We start from the raw sequence: 25,971 nt of genomic DNA, 5'->3' as shown, positions 1-25,971 counted from the left end.
CTCTGTCTCATCCGTCTATCAAATGCGTTGCGTTGGTCTGGGGTCTTGGTCGCTGTGTGAGTTCTAGCGAACAGGCGCATCTTCAATGGTAGTCACGCATGACACCGTGTTCGAAGTAACGCTCGGATTAAGGAATATTCATGGGGCGGCGGACACGGACAACATGGGCCTGTTAACGGTGAGTGTACCGTTTTCGTAGGTAGTAATCATACAGCGCTAGCTGGGCGCCTGCAGCAACTCTGCCGAAGTAGGCTGCCAACCTTTTACAACAGCATGCGTTCGCGGTCCTGTTGCAGATGTCCGATGAAACGTGTCACTTAACGAGTTCACACTGCTGTGCGCAATGTTGAGTAAGTGCCTGCATCACTCATACAGTGAGTGATGTGATCACTTAACAAGGGCGCGATAAGTTGCTGATCGCAAATTGTCTCTGCACAGCTCAAAGTGATTGATATTGTTTCAAGATGCGCTTTAGGCTACATCGTAATAACATTTCTATTATTACTCAAATGTGCAACGTGATTCTGCAGGTGTAAGCGTACAAAAAAGAAAGAAAAAGAAAAGTTTATATACAGAGGCGCACTGTGCGAAATCACCTTTTTTTCCCCTTAAAGACTGTATAGTTTGAGTTGCTGATATGCTGCGATGCTCCCAGCACGTGCGCGTCGGTCTTTTACCATATTTAGGACACGTGTCGCCAGCAACAGGGAAAGATCTAGTAGACTTCCAAAGGCGCGTTGTTGTGGCCATCGCCGTGCGTTGTTTTCCCTCGTTTCCGTTTGCTGTTTTCGTGCTTTGCTTTCATCTGCGATAACGTTCGGCGTTATAACAGAATCGAGAGAGTATACGTGACTGTGGGAGCTATGTGCGGTAGCTCCGGCATAATCCATGGCTGATAGAACGTAGGCGGCGTCCGCGCGCGTAGGTGTCGTTCGAGCGCTCCTTCTTGCTTGATTGTGTTTAACTGAGTATTTAGGCACGGGTTACGTTTTTAAATCCCGTGATCAATAATCACTAATAGCGTGCCCCTGATTGCTATCAGAGGATGGGCTTGGTTGTTGAAATATGCCAGACGCTTTTCTGAAAGCAAGCTTTGAAGAAATTTTTTAAAAAAGAAATACTTTCATACGTGCTAGGCAGTACCTATTACAGGCCCGCAACTCTTTGAAAACTGGGCTAGCTATCACATCTTTTATTAAATTACAATGAATGGAGATGATTCAGTTACAGATGACGAATTTCTGTGCTAGATTAGGTGCACAAAATACATGTTCGCAGCCGTACGTCTAGAAAGCAGGCAAATAGGAAGCACAGCGTCAAAGTTGGATTAGATGCCATGGACGGAGCTTCTTGTGAGGGTAGAGAGAACGAGAAAATTGTTCATTTTGATGTCCTTATAGAGGCAGTCAGAATTACACTAATTGCTGAATCGCCACAATTCCTCCAATTGTTAGAGGCGTGATTAAAGTCAGTAAATATTTACTTTTTTCTCAGACCTCTTCGCTTGTGCCACGCCCAAGATCATTTGTTCTCATATTAAAGAGAAAGCAGAGATGCCTTCACTGTTTGTACATGAAGAGGTAAGTTTCTTGTGCGTTTTGATGAATGCTACATATTCTGAACGTTGTACTTTAGGAATTGTTTCTCACACTGGCTCATTACCCTATAAAGAATTTGATTCTTAGGTGAGTTCAGGCTTTGGTAAGTGCCATTTTCGAGCTGTAGTCTTACACTTCACCTCAATTCGGGATCTGTATGCTGGAAAACTATCTTATCTTTATCATACGAAATTATTGGAATGTATGGGTTGTATGCTTCGAGTTCAGTGTAATGTCAATTACACGCCATGTCAAAGGATACACACTACACATTCTTCATATATGGTGCTGCCGAAACAGCACGAACATCATTTTATGAGAAATCATATTTGCTCTTATTACAGGGCGAGATGGTCCCGCTGACGCCCTGCGTAGTCTACCCCGGCCCCAGCCTAGAGCAAGCCTACTTACTGAACCTTCACGTGGATTACCGAAAAATCTTCCGTGTCAGTAATGACGAAGAAGGAATGACAGCACAGATAAGTTGATTTTTTTTTTTATTTTCGACATTGTCTACAGCCGCAAGGCCTTTAAGAACCACCGTGATAGAGCGGCTTTTTCTCGGCGTGAGCTTGGAGTTAATAAAAGAAGTTGTTCAGGCAGTACGACGCTGAAAATTTTTGTGTCACAATGCCTGAACAACTTTTTCTAGTGTGGTCATGGTAGATGAACAAATATTCTTATTTGTGTAAGTTATTTTGCTTAAATATAGCTGGACCATTCCATGCCAAACGTCTCAGCCACTTTGGCGACCATCTGACTTGTATTTGAAAAAAAATGTGCTGACTTACTGCGTTGAAAACAGTGAACTGCTAGAATATTTCAGCGAGAAAAAAAAGTTTTGTTCATGTGGCTGACTTCTGATCTTCCTGGCATAGTGCCGTCTGGGTGCTGTTTGTGGAAAATTTCGTTTTAAAACTACCGCTTATTTCTTCTAAAGCAAAATCGGTCTACATGGTAAGTAAATGTGCTTGTGTAAGATATTTGAAGCTCAATAATATTAGTGAAATTTTTTGCACATTCGCTTCCAAAAATCAAGGCAAAGTGTGTTATGTTTGCATTTTTTATTGCAATATTCCACTTTGTATGAATATCTGAGCAGTGATTACTTACTCCCCAAAAAGTATATTTTGAGGAAAAAATATCTTTAGACCTCTCAAGCTGCTGAAATATACTAGAAAATATCACAAATTTTACAAAATCGTGATTTTTGTCCGTATTGAGAGGCAATTTGCTCCATGTTGTGATACAATGAAAAGTCATCATTATACCTAAATTGTAAAAAAATAAAATTCTTTTTATAATAAAAATCTTATCACAAAAAGGACAGGAAAGAGCGCTGTCAAATGAATTTTATTGAAGGTGCTACGAGCGTTTTTATACTGAGCACCAGAACAGAGCTCATCTGCAACAAGATATGTGTGACCATGACAAAATAATCTTAACAGAGAAAAGAATACTTTCTTTCGGAAAAGATAAGTGAAGGTGTACTGATGCATTGATCCTTGGCCATCCTGATAAAAAGTTCTAAATTTTCTTATTTTTTGCTTGTTTTTTTCAAAAACCGTGTTTTATGAAACCTAGGACTGCACTTACATTCTTTACAGTGTCCGGCCATAAGACTACTATAGCCCTTCTTAACATTTAAAGAATGCTGTCTTGCTCGATCATTGAAACATTGCCCAGTTTGTCATAAGTTTTCTTTTCCACATGTGAGCGGTATATCATACACATTAGATTGGAATTCATTAAACCTATTCTAGTGACGAATGGTGCAAGATTGACTATTCCTGTTGCTGTAAGTACATGCACTTTTGAAAGCTTGCAAGGGGTGGAAAACAACAATATTATATCTGCTGGCTCTTTTCCTAAAATTGTGAGACACCTTATGTACGTAGTACCGTGTAACATGCAAAGGTCATTGGTCATTCTGTTTTTCTTTTGGTCCTGCTTCCTTTAACTATACTTTCTGCAGGAGGGTTTCGCAAACGAGTGTGATGATGCTGTTGGGGTATTGACTGGTGCTATCCGCCCAGGAGTGCTAAGAATGTTCTGCCTTTTGTTAGTGGGCATTCAAAATTAGTAAAAAGAGAAATTGACACCACATGTATTCAAGCCACCCTCCAGAAGTCATGTTAGTGCAAGGGTGAGGTCAGGCTTAAAAACCAGATTAAAAGACTAAAAGATGTTGGATATGCCAACAGAATCATCACACCCGTTTGCGAAACCCTCCTGCTGAAAGTAAAGTAAAGACAGGACCAACAAAAAAACAGAATGACCAAAACCTTTGCATGTTATACCACATAACGTGTCTCACAATTAAAAAAATAGCCTGCAGATGTGATATTAAAATGTTGTTTTCCACCCCTCGCAGGCTTTTGAAAGTGTGTGTACTAAACAGCAACAGGAATAGGCAATCTTGCATCATTCGTCATGAGAATAGGTTTACTTAATGCCAATTTAAAGTTTGTAGAAGTATTTTTTATCAGGAAGACCAATGATCAGTACATCACTACACGTTCACTTATCCTTTCCGAGAGGGAGTATTCTTTTCTCAGGTAAGATTATTTTGTAGTGGTCACACGTGTCGTCACGCATGAGCACTGTTCTTGTACTCCGTTTAAAAGCGCTCGTAGCGCATTCATTAAAATCAGTTGACAGTCGGCGCTCTTTCCTGTCCTTTTTGTTTCTTCCTGAAGTTGTCGCTCTGTGACTAGAAAACGACCACGATAAACCAACTTGCCCAAATTAAACTATTGTTACTTAACACGTAGACCGAGTTTCGTATATAAAGAAGGAGCGGTGCTTTTAAAATAAAATTTTCCCCATACAACACCTAGACGGCATTCCAGGAAGTTCAGAAGGCAGCCACGTGACCAAATATTTTTCCTCTCCTAAATATTCCAGAAGTTCCCTCTTTTCAGTGCAGCACGAGTTTTTCGAATACACTTGAGATGGTCGCTAACATGGCTGGGAAGTTGGTCATAAAATGACCCAGCTGTGTCATTAGCCATAATTATGCATTACCTCTTTTGTTTTTTGTGTGTCCTGACTCAGTTTTGTGTTCGTTTTTAGCTTATTCTCTTTCTGATCATTGTATTGGATTTTAGGTATTCGCTAAAGTTATATGTGCAAAAACCCATATATGTTTGCATGTACATCATTTCACATAATTAATTGTTATACAACCAGGAATACAAAGCTTAAACCACTGTGATTGTATACATTTGAAAAAACTATCCGTATATATTTTCGCGCGCATCACTTCTTGGGAACGATTGTGTACATGAAGGCGTATATAGTGAAATCATGGTGATTGTATATATTTGAAAGAATCATAAGTATATATGTGCCTGTATTTCATTCCTATTAACCGATTGTGTACATGAAGGAGTATTAAACTGGAAACCACTGAGATTGTGGACACTTGAAAGAATTATAGGGATATATTAGCGTGTATTTCATTTGTAGTCTCTATGTACTAGAAGCAGTATACTACACTGAAACCAGTGTAATTGTATGTTTCAAAGAATTGTCCATAAAGTGAAACTGAAAAATATAATAAACGTTTGAGGTGTTGCGTCTGTGGTGTACGTATACGTGAACATGTTACACATCTGGTGACGAAGTTGTGTGGCAGAAGAAAAGATTATAAGTCTTATTTGCCTATTAAATAAATGCAACATGCAAGAGCAGCAAGGCTTAGTTTTCTGTAACGCGCATTATGCATATACTGTGAAGTATATATAGATCAGGCGGAAGTTCATACACGATTGTACGTGTTTATATTTTTGCCAACACGCAATGAATGGAGCTCGACAGGTGGTGCACCATTGATAATCAGGGCCACTTTCTTCAAGTAGTGCGTATTCAGTGCATGCTGATATCTATTAGTGCAGTCTAAAGAATAGTGGCACCCCTGCCACGGGCACTCAACACCCTTGTGCACCCTTGTCGCACCCTCCTCAATGGGTGTTAAAAAGTGATGGACATTGAAGGCACCCTTCTTTAAGAGTGTTTTTCTAACACCCTACAGTTTTTTACATGTACACCTTATTCTAAGGGTGCATGGAAAAGCACCCTTTTTGGAAGGTGCTAAATTAACACCCTTAAGGTGCCGTTCATGGAACAAACTCATTTACACCCTTCTTGGTGTAAAACTTTTTACTGTGAAGAGTAGCTACGGTGCTCGGCTGCTGACCTGAAGATGGCGGGTTCGATGCCGGCCGTGGCGGTGACATTTCAATGGAGGCGAATTGGTAGAGGCTCGTGTATACTATGCGGTCAGTGCAGGTTAAAGAACACCAGATGGTTGAGGTTTCCGGAGCCCTCGACTACGGCGTCTCTCATAATCATCTCTTGGCTTTGGGATGTAAAGCCCCAGATATTATTAAATAAACTTATTTTTGTTGCACTCTTTGACATCTGTGAAATCTGCATAATCCAGACATTGTATTTATTTTGACTGTGATTTAACAAAGCACTTGTGGAAAATAATTAAAAAATTGATGGTATGATGTTTAAAAAAAACTGAGCTCTGAGGTGATATGAAAACATGATAGTACTCAATCATCATTCTTCATCCTAACTTAAACAATAAAGCACTTTGTGTAAAGTAAATTGAAAAAGGAGGAGTATTCTTGTTTATGTAAGGCACGTGATCCCTTGAGCTTGTAACTAGTTTTATTTGTTTCAGTAGGCATGTGGTCATTATAGACTAATTTAGGTGAGAGAGTATCTTGCTGATCAATTAGAGCAGTAAAATGGATACCAAGGGTTAGGAAATTGGTCGGAAGAGGGCTTGGTGCATACACATGTGTCCTCATGATTTTAGATGCCGTATTTCGAATGAGCGCAGTGTCACTCGCTGGACAAAACACTCGTTTATCTTGTGACAGGTGGTGCGTGTTGTCCGAGCCCTGCGAGCATGCTCCGCTTTTGTGGCCACAGACCGCGACGCTATGCTTGACCGGCGAACCCGGGTTCTTGAGCTTCTGCAGGTGAGTCAGTCAAAAATCCTATGATGGGGCTTACAGAGGCAAGGCTCACGAGTGTTATTCAGAATGGAATCAGAATGGCACACTTTGTGCTGTCGTCAGCAATGCCGCTCTGGATAGCTTTGAGCAATGCTTGTCTATGCAGGCTAGAAGAATTTCAATAGTAAATTTCATTTTGCAGCATACTACCTGTCTGTACTATCTCTTTTGGACAGCAACGTTCTTATGTGAGGAAAATTTTTTGTCTTGTTTATTCTTGAATTAATTATTGCTAAGTTTGCACTGTACACTCAAGCCTCAATTAAATTTAGTTATGCAGTGAACAGCCAATTTTTCAGGCATGCTTGAAAATTCAGACGCTTTCACAGCACGGCAAGAGCCCCATAGAATCTGTGCATAAGAATATCTGATATTGTGTGTCCGTCATGGGTATTCTAGTGTTTATGTTGACCCGCACATCGCTGAATCGAATCTTGGTCGTGGTAGCCCCATTTGTGATGGAGCTGAAAATGCTAAGGCCCATGTGCTTTGATTTAGGTACACGTTAAACAACTCCAGCTGGTCGAAACTTTCAGAGCCCTCCAGTACTGTATGTCTCATAATCATATCTTAGCTTTTGGAAAGTAAAACCCCAACAATTATTCTTATTAGAGTCTGACATTTTTGGTGCTAAAATCGTCTGGGGTTCAATTTTTCAAACATATTGATCTTGTTTCAGTTCCAAAACAGTAATAATTGAAGCCATCACTGTTGCGTGTCACTATCGCATGCCTGAAGCAATGTTTTTGTGAGTCAATCCGTTAACGGGTGTAGCAGACTCCAAAATCACGTTGCCGTAATGCCAAAGTGTCATGCGATAAAGCTATTGAGAATTTTAAAGGGCTATTTTCACAGTGCGAGTGTTGTGATGCTTTTAGATAAGCACTGGAATGGTGGCTGGTGGCAATGGGTCAGCATGATTTTAGCACCAACAACCCTGTAACGATAAGCGTCTGGAGCTAACTGCTTGGTAGTATTTGCGGCCTTGTGTGGTTGTAAGCGTACGTTTCGCTTTGAATAGGCAAAAACCCAAACTCACTGCACCGCCATTTACTGTTACCTCTTTTTATGAAACTGCTACGTGTGCCCTACAGATTTGTTTTTTCTGGAATTAAAGCTGCTCACCATCCCTGTGTCAATGTGCGTTTGGTAATGGAGTAGGCACGACGAATACTACCATGGCAAACTTGGGTGTACGGTCGACTTCTGTTAATAGGTTCACGAAAAAAGCAAGAAACATCAAATTAAACTAGCTTCCAATTAGGCAAAATGCACAGAATTCTGCACTTTTATTGCTTCAAACCTGACAGTTCTTTATGAAAAATGTCTGTCATGTTCTCTTGCCAAACGTGGCTGCTGCTAGCAAGTTTTCTAAGCACTACACCTGCTAGTGTGCTTCTACAACATTGTCTTCTTCAACAGAACTCGAAAACCATTGTGCAAGACCGGCAGCAACATCGATATAGTCCTCGGTGGCCATTCGTTTTTACGTCGTTGTTCACTAGCCGGACCAATTGCACAATTTTTCAGTTCATTAGTGGACTGCATGTATCGATAGTGCTGTCCACGGCAACGAATTTTTCTAAATGGACGTCACTAAGAAGGGCCCCAAAACTATCATCGTGGAATTCTCCTGTTTGCACTTGATAGGCCTAATACCATACTTTCGTGCGATTTCCTGCATGGGGGTGTCTCCCTGGTCAAGGTCTTTCAAGATTTTTCGACTTTCGTCGCCAGGTCAAGTGTTCGGCTAGTTGGTTTATCACGTTATATTAGAACAGCTCAACGGGACGCGGATGGAACAGAACACATAAACACACACACAGCCCCGTGTGTTTTAAGCGTTCTTTTCCGCCAGCATCCAGTGTCGCTGTTCAACTAGACATCACCCAGGCTTCAACCAAATTCAACCAGACATCAACCCAGCGTGCGGATGAAGCACTCAACACCTCACAATAAAAGACCTAGTTAGCCGATATGATCAATGGGATGCCCTTGTATTGACTAAACAAGGTGACCCCTTCATGAACCGTGGTGCTGCGGGCAGTGGTGATGGCGACAACAGCCGGTCTGACAGCTGTCTTTGCAGTGAAAAGTTTTTCATTTTATTGAAACATTACGGTCACCTAGAGGCTCTCAACTGAAAATTAACTTCTATTCAACCAAACTTACAGACTTTGAACTTCGAATTACTGCGCATTTTTATAGGCGTGCATGCAAAATTGATGAGACCACTTGTTGACTTCTAATTAACTGGAAATTCCAATTAAGTGACTGAATTATCAGGAATCGACTGTATATTGAAGCAAGCATGCTAGCAGTGATGGCATGAGCTTAAAGCGATGTGCTGTACAGTATAAATGATTGGCTATATATGGCAGCAAAGGCTGTGTTTCAAAGAAGTGGCGCAGATTTTGCACAATGTTTCGTCTTTAATATGCATGCACACGCACTGAAGAAAGCTGGACAAGTCACCTTAAGCCTTTGTGTTCCGTGCCATGGCCATAATTCTGTGCTTTGTTGGTATTGATGGCATTTATTGAGATGAAAATTGGCAGTTGTCAGTTAGTATGAAGTTAAGTGGAGGTTGCCGACAGGTGCCGAACGTACTTCATTTGCTCGCATAACTTGCGCACTTTTTATCAGTTTTGGGGCTTCACAAAGGCATGCGCAAATTACATGGAGATTTTGCAAACTCATCTGAAATAACAGGCAGTTTTATATTAGTGTACACTAAGCTTGCGTTTGTTGTGGTCGCCCACTATTTTCGTCACTTAACGGGAGCCCGCAAGAGGATAGCATACGGCGCATGCACAGTGGCAACAAACACTAATGCAAAGCTTCGGGTATGCTATTTTAAAACTCCCTAATCTGTAATAGTATATGGTCCTAACGGGCCCGATTATACACGAAAAAAATGGAGCACAAACAAAGCTCACTTGTTTGTTTAACAGAATCAGCACGTGCTTTAACCAGCCAGATCCGGTCATGCGCGGTGAGGTCGAAATCACTGGTCAAGAGGTCTGATTGGGCATCATGGTCCTGGCCACTGTCAGCGCCCTCCCAATGCGCGTCGTCCAGATGTTTTGGCGAGCGTGTTTGAATGCCCCATTTTGTTGAAGCTTTTCTCGACAATGCTGACAATGCTGACATTTTCTCGACTATGCTGAGAATGCTGCTTTTCTCGACAATGCTGACATACATGCTTTTCTCGACAATGAAGCTTTTCTCGACATGACAAATATGCCCATTTTTCTTTATAATATGTGATATATGTACACCATTCAAGTCTATTCGAAATTATTCCACCAAAATCACTGTTTGCTTTGAATATAAAATTAACCGTTCACATATAAGTTCCCTGTTAGCCAAAAACGTAGTTACATATTGTTATTAAACAGAAATCTCCGTTCTAGCTTTAAATGTAATGCAGTGTGCTTCGAAACAGATCTTTCGGTCGCCATTTTGTGAATGAACATAAGGAATGCGTAGGCAAGGTATTGGTAAGCAGAGTACATTTACCACAATGTCATTGCAGTGGCTCCCACATTTATGATGCTGAATATTTTATTCACTCTGGTGCTCACTGAAAAAAAGTTGTGACGTTGTTCTAGCTGTTTTTGTTGATAATGTCGTAATTTCTCTCTTACTGTCGAAACACAAGCAACAGGAGAGGTTCTGGTGTTTGGCAACCTATACTTATGTCTGCATGTAATCAGCTCAGTAGGCATGGATTGCTGATCAGCAGTGTTTTTCTGTTTTGCTGATTTTTTCTGCCCCTCTGTAAATGTGTCATTTACAAGCTGTTCAAAAAAACATTGGTACAGTTGTTCTGGTTAGACCGCAGCACAAGGCCGAAGCCCAGCTCACGCTCAATCTATTAATTCTTAACCTCCTGACGCATGGACGGTAGAATCCTACAGATGTAGACAAAACCACACAGCAACACATCCAAGGTGTCTTTTTTTACGGACTTGCTTGTCTTTGCACTTTATTTTTAAAATTTCATAGACATAATTACTACACTGAAGACTGCAGACATTAAGGCATTTTTCATGTTGCAGTGCAGTAAAGGAAATCCTTTGCATATTTGGCAATAATGTAATGCTTGTATCATGCACTCTAAAAACTGTGGAGGGTATCGCAAGAGTAAACATGCCAAGTTACTCTTCAGAGTGTTCTTCAACTCTTGCAAAAGATCAGATAGAGTGAAACACATTTTCACTCTATATGAGATGAGTCAGTGAAACAGCTTTATACTCTACCTCGCTTTGAACGCGTAAAACGTGGTTATACTCCTGGTCTTGATTATATTTAGATGCGCTGGCACAATGCGAGTGATTAGCACTACCTAGTAACCACACATATCTGCAGTAAAATGTACTGCATTTGTTTCTTGAGGCGTTAGAGTCAATGAACAATAAGAACAGCCTTTCCAGTCTTCGCCAGTGAATGTCAGTGCACTGGAGGGCACTTGGAACTCTTAATATCCGCGTTTTTAGTTTCGCATGTGTACAGTGAAATAAGTGAATACTACTTTATTCGATCGGTCACGATCGAAACTCAACGCAAACGACTGTGACGTTCTCCTTATAATAATATTCGTGGTTTTCGCTACGACCATTGCGCATGGGGATGCTGTTGAAGCCTAACGTACTGTACGGCTAGTCATAGAATGTGAAGAAGAACGCGAACAAGAAAAACTGAAAATATGTCCAAGGGGGACAACAAAAAGCAACTAAATTGTTTAGAGTACTCTTCAGAAGCGCGATATTTTGTACGCATAAGTGGCTAACCACTTAGCGAGTTAGTGCAAATGCCGTAAATATAATTGGTCGTACTAATCCTCTTTTTTCTACGGTAAAAAACGTTTCGAATAGACGTTCTGATTTTACGAAGCACGAAACAAACACAATAAACACGTTAGCTACAGTCTGGCTGTTTTTGTAAAGCACTGAGGCACTTAAATCTCCACGTAATCTGTAAGAAAATGCAGACAAATATTGCTTTTGACATGAAGATTTATACACTAACATACCGTCTTTCAGTGTGGTGCAGTAGTTACCGTGTCGGGCTTCTCATGTACAATGCGTCTAGAAGTCGCAGGTTCAAGTCTCACTCGCACACTTTTAAAAAATTTTTATTTCTTCTTTTTTTGTCGCAGTGCTCGTATTTAGCCATCTTTACAGTGTTGTGATGGCGTAGTGGTTAGTGCATCAGCCTCTCATGCAAGATATTCATGGCCCGAATCCCGGTGCCGCGCAGTTCCCAAACAGATTTTTCAAAAATTCTGCGTGGTGATGGAACTGCATTAAGAGGCCTGGGCTGCGACCTCACCGGTGACCACAGCCGGTAACGCATTCCCTCAACAGGGAAGAATTGGCCACCCTGGTGCATTACGTGGCCACTACCTCCTACAGGCATACGTCAATTAACTCACAGCCCTCAGGCATCAGCAGCTACGAAGCAACCGAGCACCGCGGCAGTCAGATCTGCAATGCAGCAGAGGGTGCTAAGAATCTCTGGGTCCAGACAGGCCACCATTGGAACCAGAACTTGGCAACGTTTAACGCAAGAACTTTATCTAGTGAGGCAAGTCTAGCTGTACTATTCGAAGAGCTAGAGGGTGTTAAATGGGATGTAATAGGGCTCAGTGAGGTTAGCAGGACAGATGAGGCCTATACGGTGCTACATAATGGGCACGTCTTTTGCTATCCGGGCTTGGCTGGCAGAAGAAAACTTGGTGTGGGGTTCCTTATCCACAGAAATGTGGCTGGCAACACAAAGGAATAAAATAGCATTATTGAAAGGGTGGTAGGTATTATAATTAAACTCAATTAGAGATTCAAGATATAAGGTGATACTGGCTTACATGGATACATCCAGCCATGATGACGCGTCGGTTGAAAGCTTCTATGAAAATAAGAATTGACAATGAGTAATGTAAGAAAACACAGTATACTATACTGATGGGAGACTTCAATGCAAAGGTACGGAAGAAGCAGGCTGAAGACCAGGTAGAAGAAGATTATGGCATCGGTACTAGAAATGCCTCAGGGGGTTTACTAGTAGAATTCGCAAAACGCGACAATTTGCAGATTTTGAATATCTTCTACTGAAAACAAGGGAACCGAAAGTGGACATGGAGGAGCTCTCATGGCGAAGATAAGAACGAAATATATATTACACTGAGTGCACACCCAGGCATTATGCAGGATGTGGAAGTGCTTGGCGCCCCGCCGCGGTGGTCTAGTGGCTAAGGTACACGGCTGCTGATTCGCAGGTCGCGGGATCAAATCCCGGCTGCAGCGGCTGCATTTCCGATGGAGGCAATAATGTCATAGGCCCAGTTGCTCAGATTTGGGTGCACATTAAAGAACCCCAGGTGGTCGAAATTTTCGGAGCCCTCCACTGCGGCGTCTCTCATAATCATGTAGTGGTTTTGGCACGTTAAGCCCAAGAAATCAGTCAATCATCAATGGAAGTGCTTGGCAAGGTATGATGCAGTGACCATAGAATGGTACGGTCTCGAATTCACCTAGACTTGAAGAAAGAACGACAGAAACTGATATGCAAGAAGCTAATCAATGAGCCAGTAGTACTGAGAGAGAAAGTACAGGAATTCAGAGTCTCGCTTCAGAACAGGTACTCAGCTCTTATTGAGGAAACCAGCCTTAGCGCTGTCGCAATGAATGATAATTTGACGAGTATTACACAGTTATAGTCTACTGTTAGCGTGAAAGCGGAGGTTAAGGGATCGACGTTACCGTGCAGCAAATGTAAGTTGGGGACAGTGTCGTATAGTTTGGCGGGATAGCGTTAACGTGCCCCAGCTCGGATGGTGGCGCCACCTATCAGATGGTTAATAAGGTAAAGACAGTGAAAAGTAAAAGAAAACGAGAATGTTTGCCTATGCCACCGCGTGAAGCATTGTTACAAGTTTATTTTTCTCATAATAAAAGCAAATAAATATGAACCACGCACAAAACGCGAAAAAAATTATGTTGCTGATTTGTTTACATCAATCTTGTAGTTAGACCTAGATGAGTTCGAAAAGGGAAGCTATCTCAAAAATTACGCCATCTTATCTGTTATACTCGGTCAACAAAGCTAACTGAAGGCAAGCGAAGCCAATTTAAACAGTCGTTTGCTGCGAACAAGGTAAATCTTTCAACAACTACGCCAAAATCACTTCGAAGCAGGCGTCCGAGAGCGCCACCATGTTTACGTACACTACGTACCCTTACGCTACTACGGTAACCTTAAATCTGAAAAATAGCGTGCGTATGGTAAGCGGTACGGGTAACGTACGTATCTACGTTAGTTACAGTAGTTAGACTGGACACTGACAAGCTGTCCCAGTAGATGAACAATTTCATCTAGAAATGTCAAAGCATGCAAGCCTCAACTATAACAGACAAAATAGAGTTGGTAGAGCTTTTGAAGTTGATTAATAAGCGTAAGGTATCCGATGTAAGACGGTATAACATGCAGAGAATTGAACACGGTCTAAAAAAGGGAGGAAGCATCGGAGCAGTAAAGAGGAAACTTGGCATAGGCAAAAATCGAATGTATGCACTAATAGACTAGGAAGGCAAAATAACTACCAATATGCATAGGATAGTTCAAACAGCAGAGGAGTTTTACAGAAATCTGTACAGTAGCCGGAACACCCATGGCCTTATTATAAGAACTAGCAGTACCCCAGATGGCATCCCACCAGTAATGATAGAAAAAGTCAGAAAAGCCTTGGAGGGAATGCAAAAAGGCAAAGCTTCTGGTTAGGATCAGGTAACATCAGATCTGCTGAAAGATGGAGGACAGATTGAGTTGGAAAAACAAGCCACCCTGTTTATGAGGTGTCTCCTCACGGGAACACCACCAGAATCTTGGAAGAATGCTAACACCATCTTAATACACAAGGAAAGAGATGACAAGGACTTGAAGAATTAAAGGCTGATCAGCTCGCTCTTTGTCGTATACAAGCTACTTACAAAGGTATTTGCTAATAGAATTAGACAACATTGGAATACAACGAACCAAAGGAACAAGCAGGATTTCGAACAGGCTACTCAATCAGGTAATAGAGAAGAGCTCAGAATATAGCCAGCCACTGTACAAAGCCTTTATAGATTACGAGAAGGCGTTTGCTTCAGTAGAATTATCAGAAGTCATGCACACACTCCAGAATCAGGGCGTCGACGAAGCATATATAAACATCTTGAAAGAAATCTGCAGAGGATCAACTGCTACCTTTGTGCTTTATAAAAAAAGCAATAGAATACCAATCAAGAAGAGTGTAAGGCAGGGGAATAGAATCTCCCCAATGCTATTTACCACATGCTTACAGGAGGTTTTCCGAGGCCTAGAATGGGAAAAGTTAGGGTTAAGAGTTGATGGAGAGTACCTTATATTGGGTGCTTTGTGGATGACAATGCACTGCTGAGTAACTCAGGGGACGAATCGCAATGTAAACGAAGTTAGACAAGGAGAGCAGAAAGGTAGGTTTTAAAATTTATCAGCAGAAAACGAAAGTAATATACAACCTCGGAAGAGAGCAGCGCTTCGAGATGCGTAATAGTACACTTCAAGTTGTAAAAGACTATGTCTACTTAGGGTAGGTAATAACCGTGGAGCCGAACCACGAAATTGAAGTAACTAGAAGAATAAGAATGTGATGGAGCACATTTGGCAAGTACTCTCAAATCATGACAGATAGATTGCCACTATTCTTCAAGAGGAAGGTATATAACAGCTGCATCATGCCGGTACTTAGCTACGGAGCAGAAACCTGGAGACTTACAAAGAGGGTTCAGCTCAAGTTGAGCATGACGCAGCGAGCAATGGAAAAAAATGATAGGCGTAACCTTAAGAAACAAGAATAGAGCAGAGTGGATCAGGGTACAAACCGGGGTTTAGGATATCATAGTTGAAATCAAGAAGAGGAAATGGACATGGGCCAGGCATGTAGTGCGTAGACAGGATAACTGCTGGTCATTAGGGTAACTAACTGGATTTCCAGAGAAGGCAAGCAGGTTAGGGGGAGACAGAAGGTTAAGTGGGCAGATGAGAATAGGAAGTTTGCGGGTGTAAAATGACAGCAGCAAGCACAGGACCAAGTTGACTGGCGGAACATGGGAGAGGCCTTTGTCCTGCAGTGGACGTAGTCAGGCTGATAATGATGATGATGATGATGGCATTGTGCGTGCTATGAAATCCATCAAAAACAATAAAAAGGCCCAACTTCAGCTTTTTTTTCTGTGAGGTCGGCTGCAACTCTCTTCGGTGGGGTTATGGTATTCTGCTTTGGGCAGCGTTACATTACTCTATTGAGTGGGGGGGGGGGTGCTTTCGCCCACTCTGGGGGAGTCACTCTACTCTGGCTTACAAGGAGGTGATTTACTTTGAAAAAGAGAGTGAAATATGGGACAAGAAAGTACTCTCTCAAAGAGAGTGCCCAGCGCTCTCTTAGTTATTAGAGTTTGTGAATAAAGTGGCTTTCAAAAGTTTTTAGTTGTTTCAAGAGATGAAGAACAAAATGGGAAATAAAAGAAAATGTGCTTTTGCATCATGTTTGGCCAAAAACCTCGGTAGGGCAAGGGTGGCATGCAAAAAACTCTCTTTTTTGGCTTGTAAGATTAATAGATACCCAGATGTGTGCAGGCATTAGCTGTGCAGCGTGAGCCCAGTGAGCCACATGTGGACTTGGCCATTCTAGGTCTGGCCTACCACTTTGTGGGCAACTGTGTGTCATCGTTCAGTGCCTTTGTCAAGCGCCACCGTGATGTCAATGGCCCGCCGTCTTCCTTTCTTCCTTCTGGGCCTTCCAGCCACTGGCTGGGGACGGGGGCATGAGTGCCAGTGAGCGCATTCACCAGGAAATGTGATCGGTGCGGCTTGGTGGGTGTCCAACTCGACTGAAAGGTTCGTCACTTCAAAAGCCGCTCTGCTATGCTCTCGCAAAGCTGAGCTTGATTACTTGCAGACTCTGTGAAACGTGATTGGTTTGTGCCAAATAGGAATCTGCAAGTGTTCATAGAAATATTGCAGAAAGATGTTTGGAAAGGAAACTGAATTAGACTTAACCGTGATGAGTTGCACTGAGTGAGTGCACGGTCAGAAAAATTACAAAACATATAGGCAGCATGTTAAAAATTGGCTCATTTAAGCACAATGCTTCTTCACCAATCATGCAGAATAATCACGCAATAGATGAAATTCTGGCATGCGGCCCAGTGTTCTACTTGCTTTGGGGAACATATGTCAATTTCCAAGGATAGCGCTATTTGTTGAGGCATTTCTATAAAGCCTTCAGCGGGAATCGCATTCAGTACATCTGCTTGTTATTGTATCCTGACAATGTGCCACAATGAATTTGGGTTGGCTCATTGCAATCTGCTAGCAGTGAGAAAAAAAAGTGGCATGTTTGTGCTCATTATTCCTTTTTACACATTCTTTGTATGAATTTTCCAAATTTGGTGCAGTTGTGGCTTTCTTGCCGCATGAAGGATGTTTGTATGGAAAATATGTTGTTGAAAGAAAAGCGGAAGAAACAACTGTTGGCACGAGACGCAAGTGTGCAGCTTGTAAGACATGTGGGTCACAGATGGGTTGGTGTCTGTGATGTATGAAAACCTTTTTCTACTCTGCTATACTATTGAAGACACCATTTATTCCACAACTGGCTGCACTTCAGATAGGATAGTTACACCGTTTAGAGTCTGGTCCAAGAATTCAACATGTCACTCAAATTTGCTCATGCATTTCGTGCCGCTTGGTGCCCGTACACTGTGAAAGCATGTCCTTCATTTGAGACTGCTTGCAGGTGAACAGTTGGGTGCTGCCATGTAAGATCACTCGGGTCATCGCTTGTACCAAACAGGTCTTCATTTTTCGCGGTGTTTGTGTGCATGTCTAGTTGAGTACCCAGGTGTGCAGCAATGGCTGCACGTAACCTGTAGCAGAGTCTGGCGTTGCAGCTGCCTTGGGAAGTGGTAGACTAAAGGAAACTTCAATTGGCCTTTTCTTTCTGTTCTTGCAGGACATTTCATTCGCCGGTCACCGTGGTTCACGCCAACTCTCTTATCAGGGACTGTGGAATCCAAAGGAGCCTAACAACGAGCTGAAGGACTACCATGATCGATGAACTGTTTTCTATTGTGAACACCATCAAATGGACACCAGGGGAAGGAAAGTGAAGCCTAGTGTGACCGAATATCAAATGGCGAGATGGGCAGGTGGAGTGAGTCGACCATAGAGGCAGTCCGGGCCGACTGGAAATCGTCGACAGGGAGGCCTTTTTCCTGCCATGAACCCAGTGAATGGGTTGACAATGTCATTGAGAGTGTGCAGTATGTCATTATGCAGCAGCTGCAAGGAGTGGTTTAATGAGTCATTTGTATGTGTGACACTTGAGTTTCACAATCACTTAGATGCTAGAGGCACCGTGTGATATCAATGCTTGTTAAAAAAAAACATGTGGCAGACACTACACGGGGCCCCTCATTACAACGTGCCGCATAGTCACATCAAGGCTTTGGCTAGTGAAATCTCAGCAATTATTATTTAACAAACAAAAAGTTGTCTTCAGTTTTTTTTGTTTATAGGCTGGGCTGTCTTGAATGTGATTTTGTTGGAAAAGCCATGTTTTAGTGCTGCAACGTTTCCAGTTCGACAATTTCTTTTCACTTCAAGATTTCATCTTTACCTGAAGTCTGTCAATTTTTGATTGCCTACTGTTTGTATTTCTGCTAGTTTGAAACATTTTGGTACATGGTTCAAACTAGCTCTTCTGTGCACTTGTGTCTGTTCGGCCGATGATACTTACATATGCTTGTTGAGTATGTGATCCTGCTTTGAATGTAATAATGCAATGCAAGATATTTCGTAAACCTAACACTGACTCTTACATCGGTGTAATTTTACTTATTTTCAACCCCTTGGTTAAAATAAGAGTAATTTATGGTATGATTCCTGCAGCTGCCAAGCAAACATCAGTTTGGTGTAGACGAAATTCGTCAATCTGCTCATTGCATGTGCTAACATAAGTTGTGTGCTATTTAGGCTTGCATTTCATGCGGTTTGTTTCACTGTGCACGTACCACATTTATGTTATTTAAATCACACTTTTTTATGATTGTGATGCCCAAATGGAGGGGGTTGATTCTCATATTTAAAAAGTGTAAATTGACTTCACCCCTTTTTACTTTCACGACAGCAACATTACGGTGGGAACAAGATAAAACATAAATCATTTTATTTGGCTTATATTAAAAAGAAAAAATTGGTGCAGAAAGTGAGCCGACTGCTTGTGTCTGGCACTCCGTCGCTCACTGACTGTAGTCAGATGCACCGCTTGAGGCAACAATCTCGCTATGCCATAGTAGGTTGCCTTCCATTCTGTCAAAACCTTTTGTAATTACATTCATTTTAAATTACTTGGCCACATCATCACCTTTGACCTGCTTTCATGCATCTGAAATCCACCCTGCGATGGTTGGCAAGGACGCTTTCTGCAGCTTGCACATCGGCATCTCCTTTTGGTTGAGGATGTGCACCGACTGTATGTACTTCTGTCGAAGGTTACTTTTAAAAGTTTTGTTGGCTGCAACGTTTTGCTGTTGCAGCACAGGCATTGTGCCATCTTGAATCACGACCAAGTCACATTTGCTGCTTTGAAACTTGACGTTAACTCTGGTGTAAGATTGCCTTGAAATGTTTTCAACAAAAGCTTCGACAGCGTGCCAACAGGTTTATCGAGCAATGCTCCCAGGTGGTGCTGCCACACGACTCAAAATTGAGGCTGGCATCAGCTCCATTGTCATTACCGTTTAACTTTGACTCTACTATAGCATATTTAGAAAAAAATCATTTCCTGGCTTTTTTTTTTGTGAAAATGATGTCGTGCCCCGCCGTGGTGGTCTAGTGGCTAAGGTACGGCTGCGACCCACAGGTCGCGGGATCGAATCCCGGCTGCGGCGGCTGCATTTTTGATGCGGGAAAAAATGCTGTAGGCCCGTGTGCTCAGATTTGGGTGAATGTTAAAGAACCCCAGGTGGTCGAAGTTTTCAGAGTCCTCCACTACGGCGTCTCTCATAATCATATGGTGGTTTTGGGACGTTAAACCCCACATATCAATCAAGATGATGTCGTGGTGCCTGAGATGTCGAACCACCTGAAAACCTGGGGAAAAATAATAAAATAAAAATCTGGCTCAACGACGGAATGACAAAATGCGCTTGGTGGACTTGCTTGTGTGCTCTTTCTTGCTGAAAAGAGCTGCTCAGGTTTGTGTGTATTTTCCCACATTTGTGTAAAAAAAAGAGGTGGGTGGGGGTGGAACGGTGCTTAGAAAAGAGAAAATATTGTATTTGCGACCCAGTCTGCATATTTGTTGAGTGGCTCCTGTGCCTGTCTGTCAAATGGATGCAGTATTTATACGAGTGAAAAACTGGCAAAAGAAGAAGGCTGGACCACTGGCAAAAATAAAGCAAACATCGCACCCACTATTTACTACTCGGTGCATGATTTGCCTATTTGTGTTATACTAGAATCCTGCTGTTACGTTGCCGGGCGCAGCATTTTCCTGGCTGTTACATTGTTTTCAGCTGGTTTCTGGGTAGCTGCCTGGGATTCGAGTGCATTGGGAATGCCGCTTTTACGTTGCGACTATGGGACGATTCCTGCCCTGTACGTTTGAACTGGCCATCTCAGACGGCCAAGGCAATCCCGCTGACTTTTCGCATGGCCTTTCCTGATGAATGTGCAAAGTCGAGCCATTTATGCTCGCTGTTCCAGCCGTATACAATGCCGTGGACGGCCAAAATGACTAAAGGTGCCTGTGCTGGTCTCAAATAGAACTTGCCAACATTTGGCATTAAATGACAATGTGTCCGTATCGTGTCTTTTATGAGTCTGTGCTTTAACTCGATCCTATCGTCGTTGAGACTCAACATACACACAACTTGGAATCCCCTAGCTACAACCTGGTGACGACTTAGAAACAAACTGATGACCTAACTAAGGCATAGAAACAATCCAGAATAGTCTGCATAATCGTCCAGTTTTGCTGTTTCAAGGCTTCAACTGCACAGTGCGAGATTTGCTGTATTTTTCTTTTTCGGAACCACACTCAAGACTGCTGCCACCGTAACGAACACAATGGCTTTTCTGAATTGCCGTGGTACGATTTCCTAGGGTAAAAAAAATTGTTGTAAATAATATAATTCATTTTATTTAGTATGCAAGTTGCACAGGATTTAATTTGCAGGGTCGCTTGGTACGAAGAAGTAATGGTGGTGATGCATGATCTATCGTGTCAGACACCATCGCATTGTAACCAAACTAAGAAAAGAAAAAAAGCAGTAGTAGAATGGCCTCATTGTAGCTCACAGTTGCAGTTCTCTCTAGAACGAAATTTGTCAATCACAGCTCACTCGCGCATGCACGTATATGCATGCTTACTGTATCTCAAAAAACAAAAGGCTGAATCATTTCTGTAGGAAGATTATATCTCCCATTGCTGTCTTCTTTTTTAATGCTTAACCAAATAAAAGTGAGCAGTTCATCAGAGAAAGAAAAAAATGCGAAAATGTCTACTGTAGTTACAAGTCTGTGAAAAGGCTTGAACTTTTTGATGCTTTAATCTTTTCCTGCTAAACAAACTGCAACGTGGTGCCGCGCGACATCGAAATTTTGGAGGTGGATCTGCTCTTGCAAGGGAACCTGCGATTATTCTTTTGTTATGTAGACTTGATTTTCTTTACCTCTTCATTTTTAATGTCGCATGCAGTACTGCTGGGTGCACAAGACAGTGTCACTACAAAGAGAGGTGTCCAGGAGGCGCGGCGCGTCTTGTAAATATCTTACGCCATTTCATTTTCTTTTTTATCACGTAGGTATGGAGTACGTATGATGTGATCGTGTCGCACACACTTTGAAAACCAGTGCAAATTACCCTATGAGGATAAAACAAAATATTCAAGACGAGCGCAATGGCTAACAAAAAACCACTAATGCAAAAGCAAATAACAAAAAAAGGAAGGAGAAGTGAAGTGGTAGTCGCATGTTCATTTCTAATTTACGTTAGTATAGTCAGTTGCGATCCAAGCTAGCTGGCACGAAAAGGCTTGAACCAAAGAATAACACGTGATATTGCTTATTTATTTACAAAATAGTTGATTAGAATACCGGGTCATCTTTTTTAAAGGTCAATTTCATTCTGGCAAGTGTTACCTGCTAGACATTCATTCAATCGTGATATGACAAAGAAAGGAAGTTGGGATTGAACTTTGGCCCACCTGTAGCTCTCTAACGTCCACCCGAGTGCCAGTACAAGGCTGTTCTTGCAGTTGCAACCATTTAAATGAGGCCGCCGGGACTGTAAAAGAGGGAAACGGTGTCCTCGAGCTTAACAGTTGAAAACTTGAGCCCCTATAAGCTATCACGGCAGGCATATTGCACAAAGATGCCTTAAACTTACACAAATATAACTATTTTAAGCTGAGCGGTGATTTTCCAATGGCGTTTGTGGGCAGAAATGGCGCCGTTCATTCATGGTCTCAAGCCGCGCATATATAAATGTGAGCGCAAATCGCCTAAGAACGCTTCAGCGCTATAGAGCCTCGAATTAGATTTGGTGACCTCGCCAAATCTTGGATGGTGCTCATCCAAGAAAGTAGATAGGCATTTCACTTGATTTTGTATATGCTTTCAGGAGGTGTCGTGGATATTGTTTTTGTTTAAATTTTTTGGTTTAAATGGGCGGACGTGGTATTGCATGGCACGAAGCTTAGAGCGAAAAAATAAAGAGGCATTATGGCAGCTTCGCACTAGCAATAGGAAGCCCGAAGGAAAAACTCAGCTGGGTGGCCTTTTTATTTCTTTGCTTCTTTCTTTCTGTCTCTTTTTTTTCTTGTATAAGTTTTTGTTTTTTTCTTCTTTCTTCCTTTTCTCTCCTTCTATCCACTTTTCTCCTGCTCCTTCACTTTTTCGTTCTTAGTTTGTGGTGTTTCTTGCCGAAAAAGTCATCCTTTGTGACTCGCATGTTGCTCATGATGTCCACATGAAAGCACTTGGAAAAAAAAAATGCCCATTCTATTTTCTCGTCTCGACAAAAGCACAGGAAGCTGAGCAGCCAGGGAAGCACGGGTAATAAAATTACGTCGTGCGCAGGCAGTGACCTTGAGCACCTCTTCCTTTTTTTTCTTTGTATATGCGACTTACTTCAAGTGCGATCGCTCGTGTGGACGCTACTCTTCGCGCGGCTCAGCTCGCCACAGCATCCGCTTCGCTTCTGTGTTCACGCGTCAGGCATGTGTGCTGGATCGCGAGCGGAGATGTGAAACTATACTGGTTCTAAATACGTTTCCCCACCCTACCGCCTTCATGAAAGTGAGCAGTAAAATGAGCCGCATAGTCGTTTGCGTCCCACTTCCAAGGAGCTTCGCTCATCAGTTGTATTCGTAAACAGAAGGATTGCTAGTTTCTTTACGCCAGTCATTTTTCATTTCATTGCACGCTGCACTGCCTTAACATTTGCTCATTTTTTAAAAATCCTCCTCAAAGCTTCAGCATTGTGTTTATGTTCGCACTGTGCAGTGATGAGGGGTGTTAGTCTAACATTTTTTTCCAAGAATAATATAAGGTAAAATGCATTACAGTAGTTGATTGAATAAGTCGTTTGTAAACAGGTGATTAAATAGAGGCTGTGCATATTGTATTTGATAAAAAAAAGAAAGCAAACGGTATTGTTATGTCATACAGATTAGGAGCTTCTAAGTATGGAACCGACATGGTGGTCATGTCTAGGGCATTATCCCCACGACAGGTGGAAGTATTCCTCCAATCTGGTTGCAGCCTGTGTCCAATACAACACTGCTGCATATTTTTCCCAAATAGGTACAAACATGGTGTGGCTTACATAGATGCATTAGCTTAATTAGAACTAACTCTTCAGGTTGCAAAATGATTTTCTATTTCAGTGGCTTGAAGCTAATGTACTGAAGCTCACTGCACATGCTGAAGCTCACTGCGCTGGTGCAATACAGCAGAATTGTTCAGAAACAATCCTTGCATCAGTCATTGCCCCTGAAGACGACCGCAAGTCTTATCTGTGGTACTAAAGTTAAATTAGACATTTAACAATTTACAATACTTAGTTCACATATTGAATGGCAAAGCGTATCTGATTTCAGTTAGAAGTTTCGGATATTCATTCACACATAACATAGCAAATGGTGCTCTCAGTAACAGCAGATGTCCGACTAAACTTTGATAACATTGATCATGCAAAAGAGAGTTGACATGTACATGAGCAAGTCTGTTTAATAAGCTCAGGTAATGTGGTAACGAACAGATAATAAACTACTTTGAGGTCACAGGTAAATATTGTCTTCAGCAGCAGGATAACTTACACAGCTGCAACAGGAACAGTTAGTAAATATATCACAGGGATTATATCACAAGTATAACATGTTAGTAGACGAAATCAATGCCAAATAAAGTCATTGTTGCCCGACCGGTGGGCTGTGTCAGATAGGTTTGCACAGGCTGCTTAGAAGTTGGCGTCAGGATACTATTCTAACTGAGGAACTAAGATCGCTTGTTGAGCTCAGGTTCTCCCAGTCAGGTTCTCCCAGTCAGGTTCTCCCATCTGACAAAAAAGAAAGCTGATCAGATGAGTGCTTCGATGACAGGAATCGTGAATAAAACACGGCAAATGGCAGCTTCCAAAGTGGGCACCTACCTGTCCCGAAAGACCTAATCTCAAACCTAGCATTACCACGCATTTCTAGGTACGGTTGAATGACTGGAAAAAAAATTGCCGCTTGCATCCTCCCACGACGGAACGCGAGTAAATGGGTCGCAGAGTTGGGGGGTATCAGGTGAATGTTGCGCAGTTGGGTATAGCTTGGGAATACTTAATCGTTACTTTGCCTTTATTGTTCTTGTTTATTGAATGAAGAAGAAAAATCGTTGCCTTCAACGTCGAGCGAAAGACAAGTAAAGATGCCCTTGACTGAATTCCAAACGTGCGATCCAGTGCCTAATGATACGGGGTGGCCAGTGAATGGTTGTGCAGCATGAGCAGTCATTTTACTAGCAGACACTCTCTGCGTCAGCCTTGGAAGGCGAGAGAGGGTGAAGGGAGCGACAGTTTTGCAGGTGTCTTCCTGGGCCAGCACAAGGTGAGAGTATGGGAAGTGGGGGAGTGGACAACGCCGACGCCAAAGCGCAACATCATGCGACTAAGAAATGCTCCGCATTTAATATCTTGCAGTCTGCTCACATAAGCCATTGCACTTTCGCTCGGCATGTTAGAATGAAGTATGGATCAGACCAGTGGTGGGCAGAAGTTTAGGCAAAACATTTTTGCTCATAACACCTGTAAACACACACATGGTCGTGTCATATACTACAACTCGAAAGATTATTCAAGCTTTACTAGAGGCAAGCATAGCATTGGTGGCCTCATTGTTGCAGTAAAATTACTTTATTAGTAATAACTCTTGATGTTAACATCTCAAAACCACAGCATGATAATGAGGAATGCCGTAGAGGATGGCTCTGGGAATTTCAACCAACTGGAGTTCTCCAACATGCATCTAAATCTAAGTACATCGGCCACAAGTATTTTCACATATAATGCAGAAATAGCATCCGGGATTCAATCGCATGACCTTCGAGTCAATTGACCTATTAATGCTAAATCCAAGGGACTTGAGAATACACAGGGCAAGAGGTCAAAGTGCACAAAAAACTACCACAACAGCAAAGGTTTTTAAAACAACACAGTCCTTGTTTTCACATATTCGAAAAAAAAATAACTCTCAAACCCTCTGAAATAATTTAAATAATTTATCTTAACAGTTTTCAGCACCAATACATTCTTTCCATGCTTAACGCCTTCAAAGCAGAAAATAAACACCAGCACTCCATCGGTGGAATAAATTATTCACGCGATTAAAAGCACATTTAAAAGCAGATGAACTAAAAGCACGTTCACAAAAAACTAACGTAATCGGTACAACACGTATTTACACATGATGCGTAGTTTATTCGTCAAATGCGTGCTGCAGACGAAACTGTCCGCTGTCTGCTAAACAAGAACTCATAATGGAATAATTAGAAGCGCAAACCAACGGGACACGGGAGAAGAGACAAACAAGCGCAGACTGAAACTCAGTTTATTCAGAAAAGAAGTTATATGCCAGAAAGATAAGAAAGGGAAACAACTGGGGACAATTGTACCAACTAGCCCGCCTGTCAACCCTAAAATAAGAACTCGACTGCACTGCTGCTCAGCATTTAGAGTCTTCCTGACTTCTATCACGACT

The 25,971-nt window shown here is 42.0% G+C and overlaps 1 protein-coding gene and 1 long non-coding RNA gene across 3 annotated transcripts in view; one reads left to right on the top strand and one right to left on the bottom strand.

Moving 5' to 3' along the window:
- Positions 1–25,971, bottom strand: part of LOC142776302 (cytoskeleton-associated protein 5-A-like) — a 317,071-nt gene that overhangs the window by 109,256 nt on the left and 181,844 nt on the right. The gene's annotated exons all lie outside the window — the stretch shown is intronic.
- Positions 4,151–20,521, top strand: LOC142776304 (uncharacterized). Its single transcript, XR_012887436.1, has 3 exons — positions 4,151–6,598; positions 16,353–16,558; positions 17,676–20,521. It is a non-coding gene; the product is annotated as an uncharacterized LOC142776304 (long non-coding RNA).

Source organism: Rhipicephalus microplus, chromosome X, assembly GCF_043290135.1.
Source record: "Rhipicephalus microplus isolate Deutch F79 chromosome X, USDA_Rmic, whole genome shotgun sequence".
Lineage (NCBI taxonomy): Eukaryota > Metazoa > Arthropoda > Arachnida > Ixodida > Ixodidae > Rhipicephalus > Rhipicephalus microplus.
Note: the sequence above shows the minus strand (reverse complement) of the source record. Positions and strands in the feature narration are given on the sequence as shown.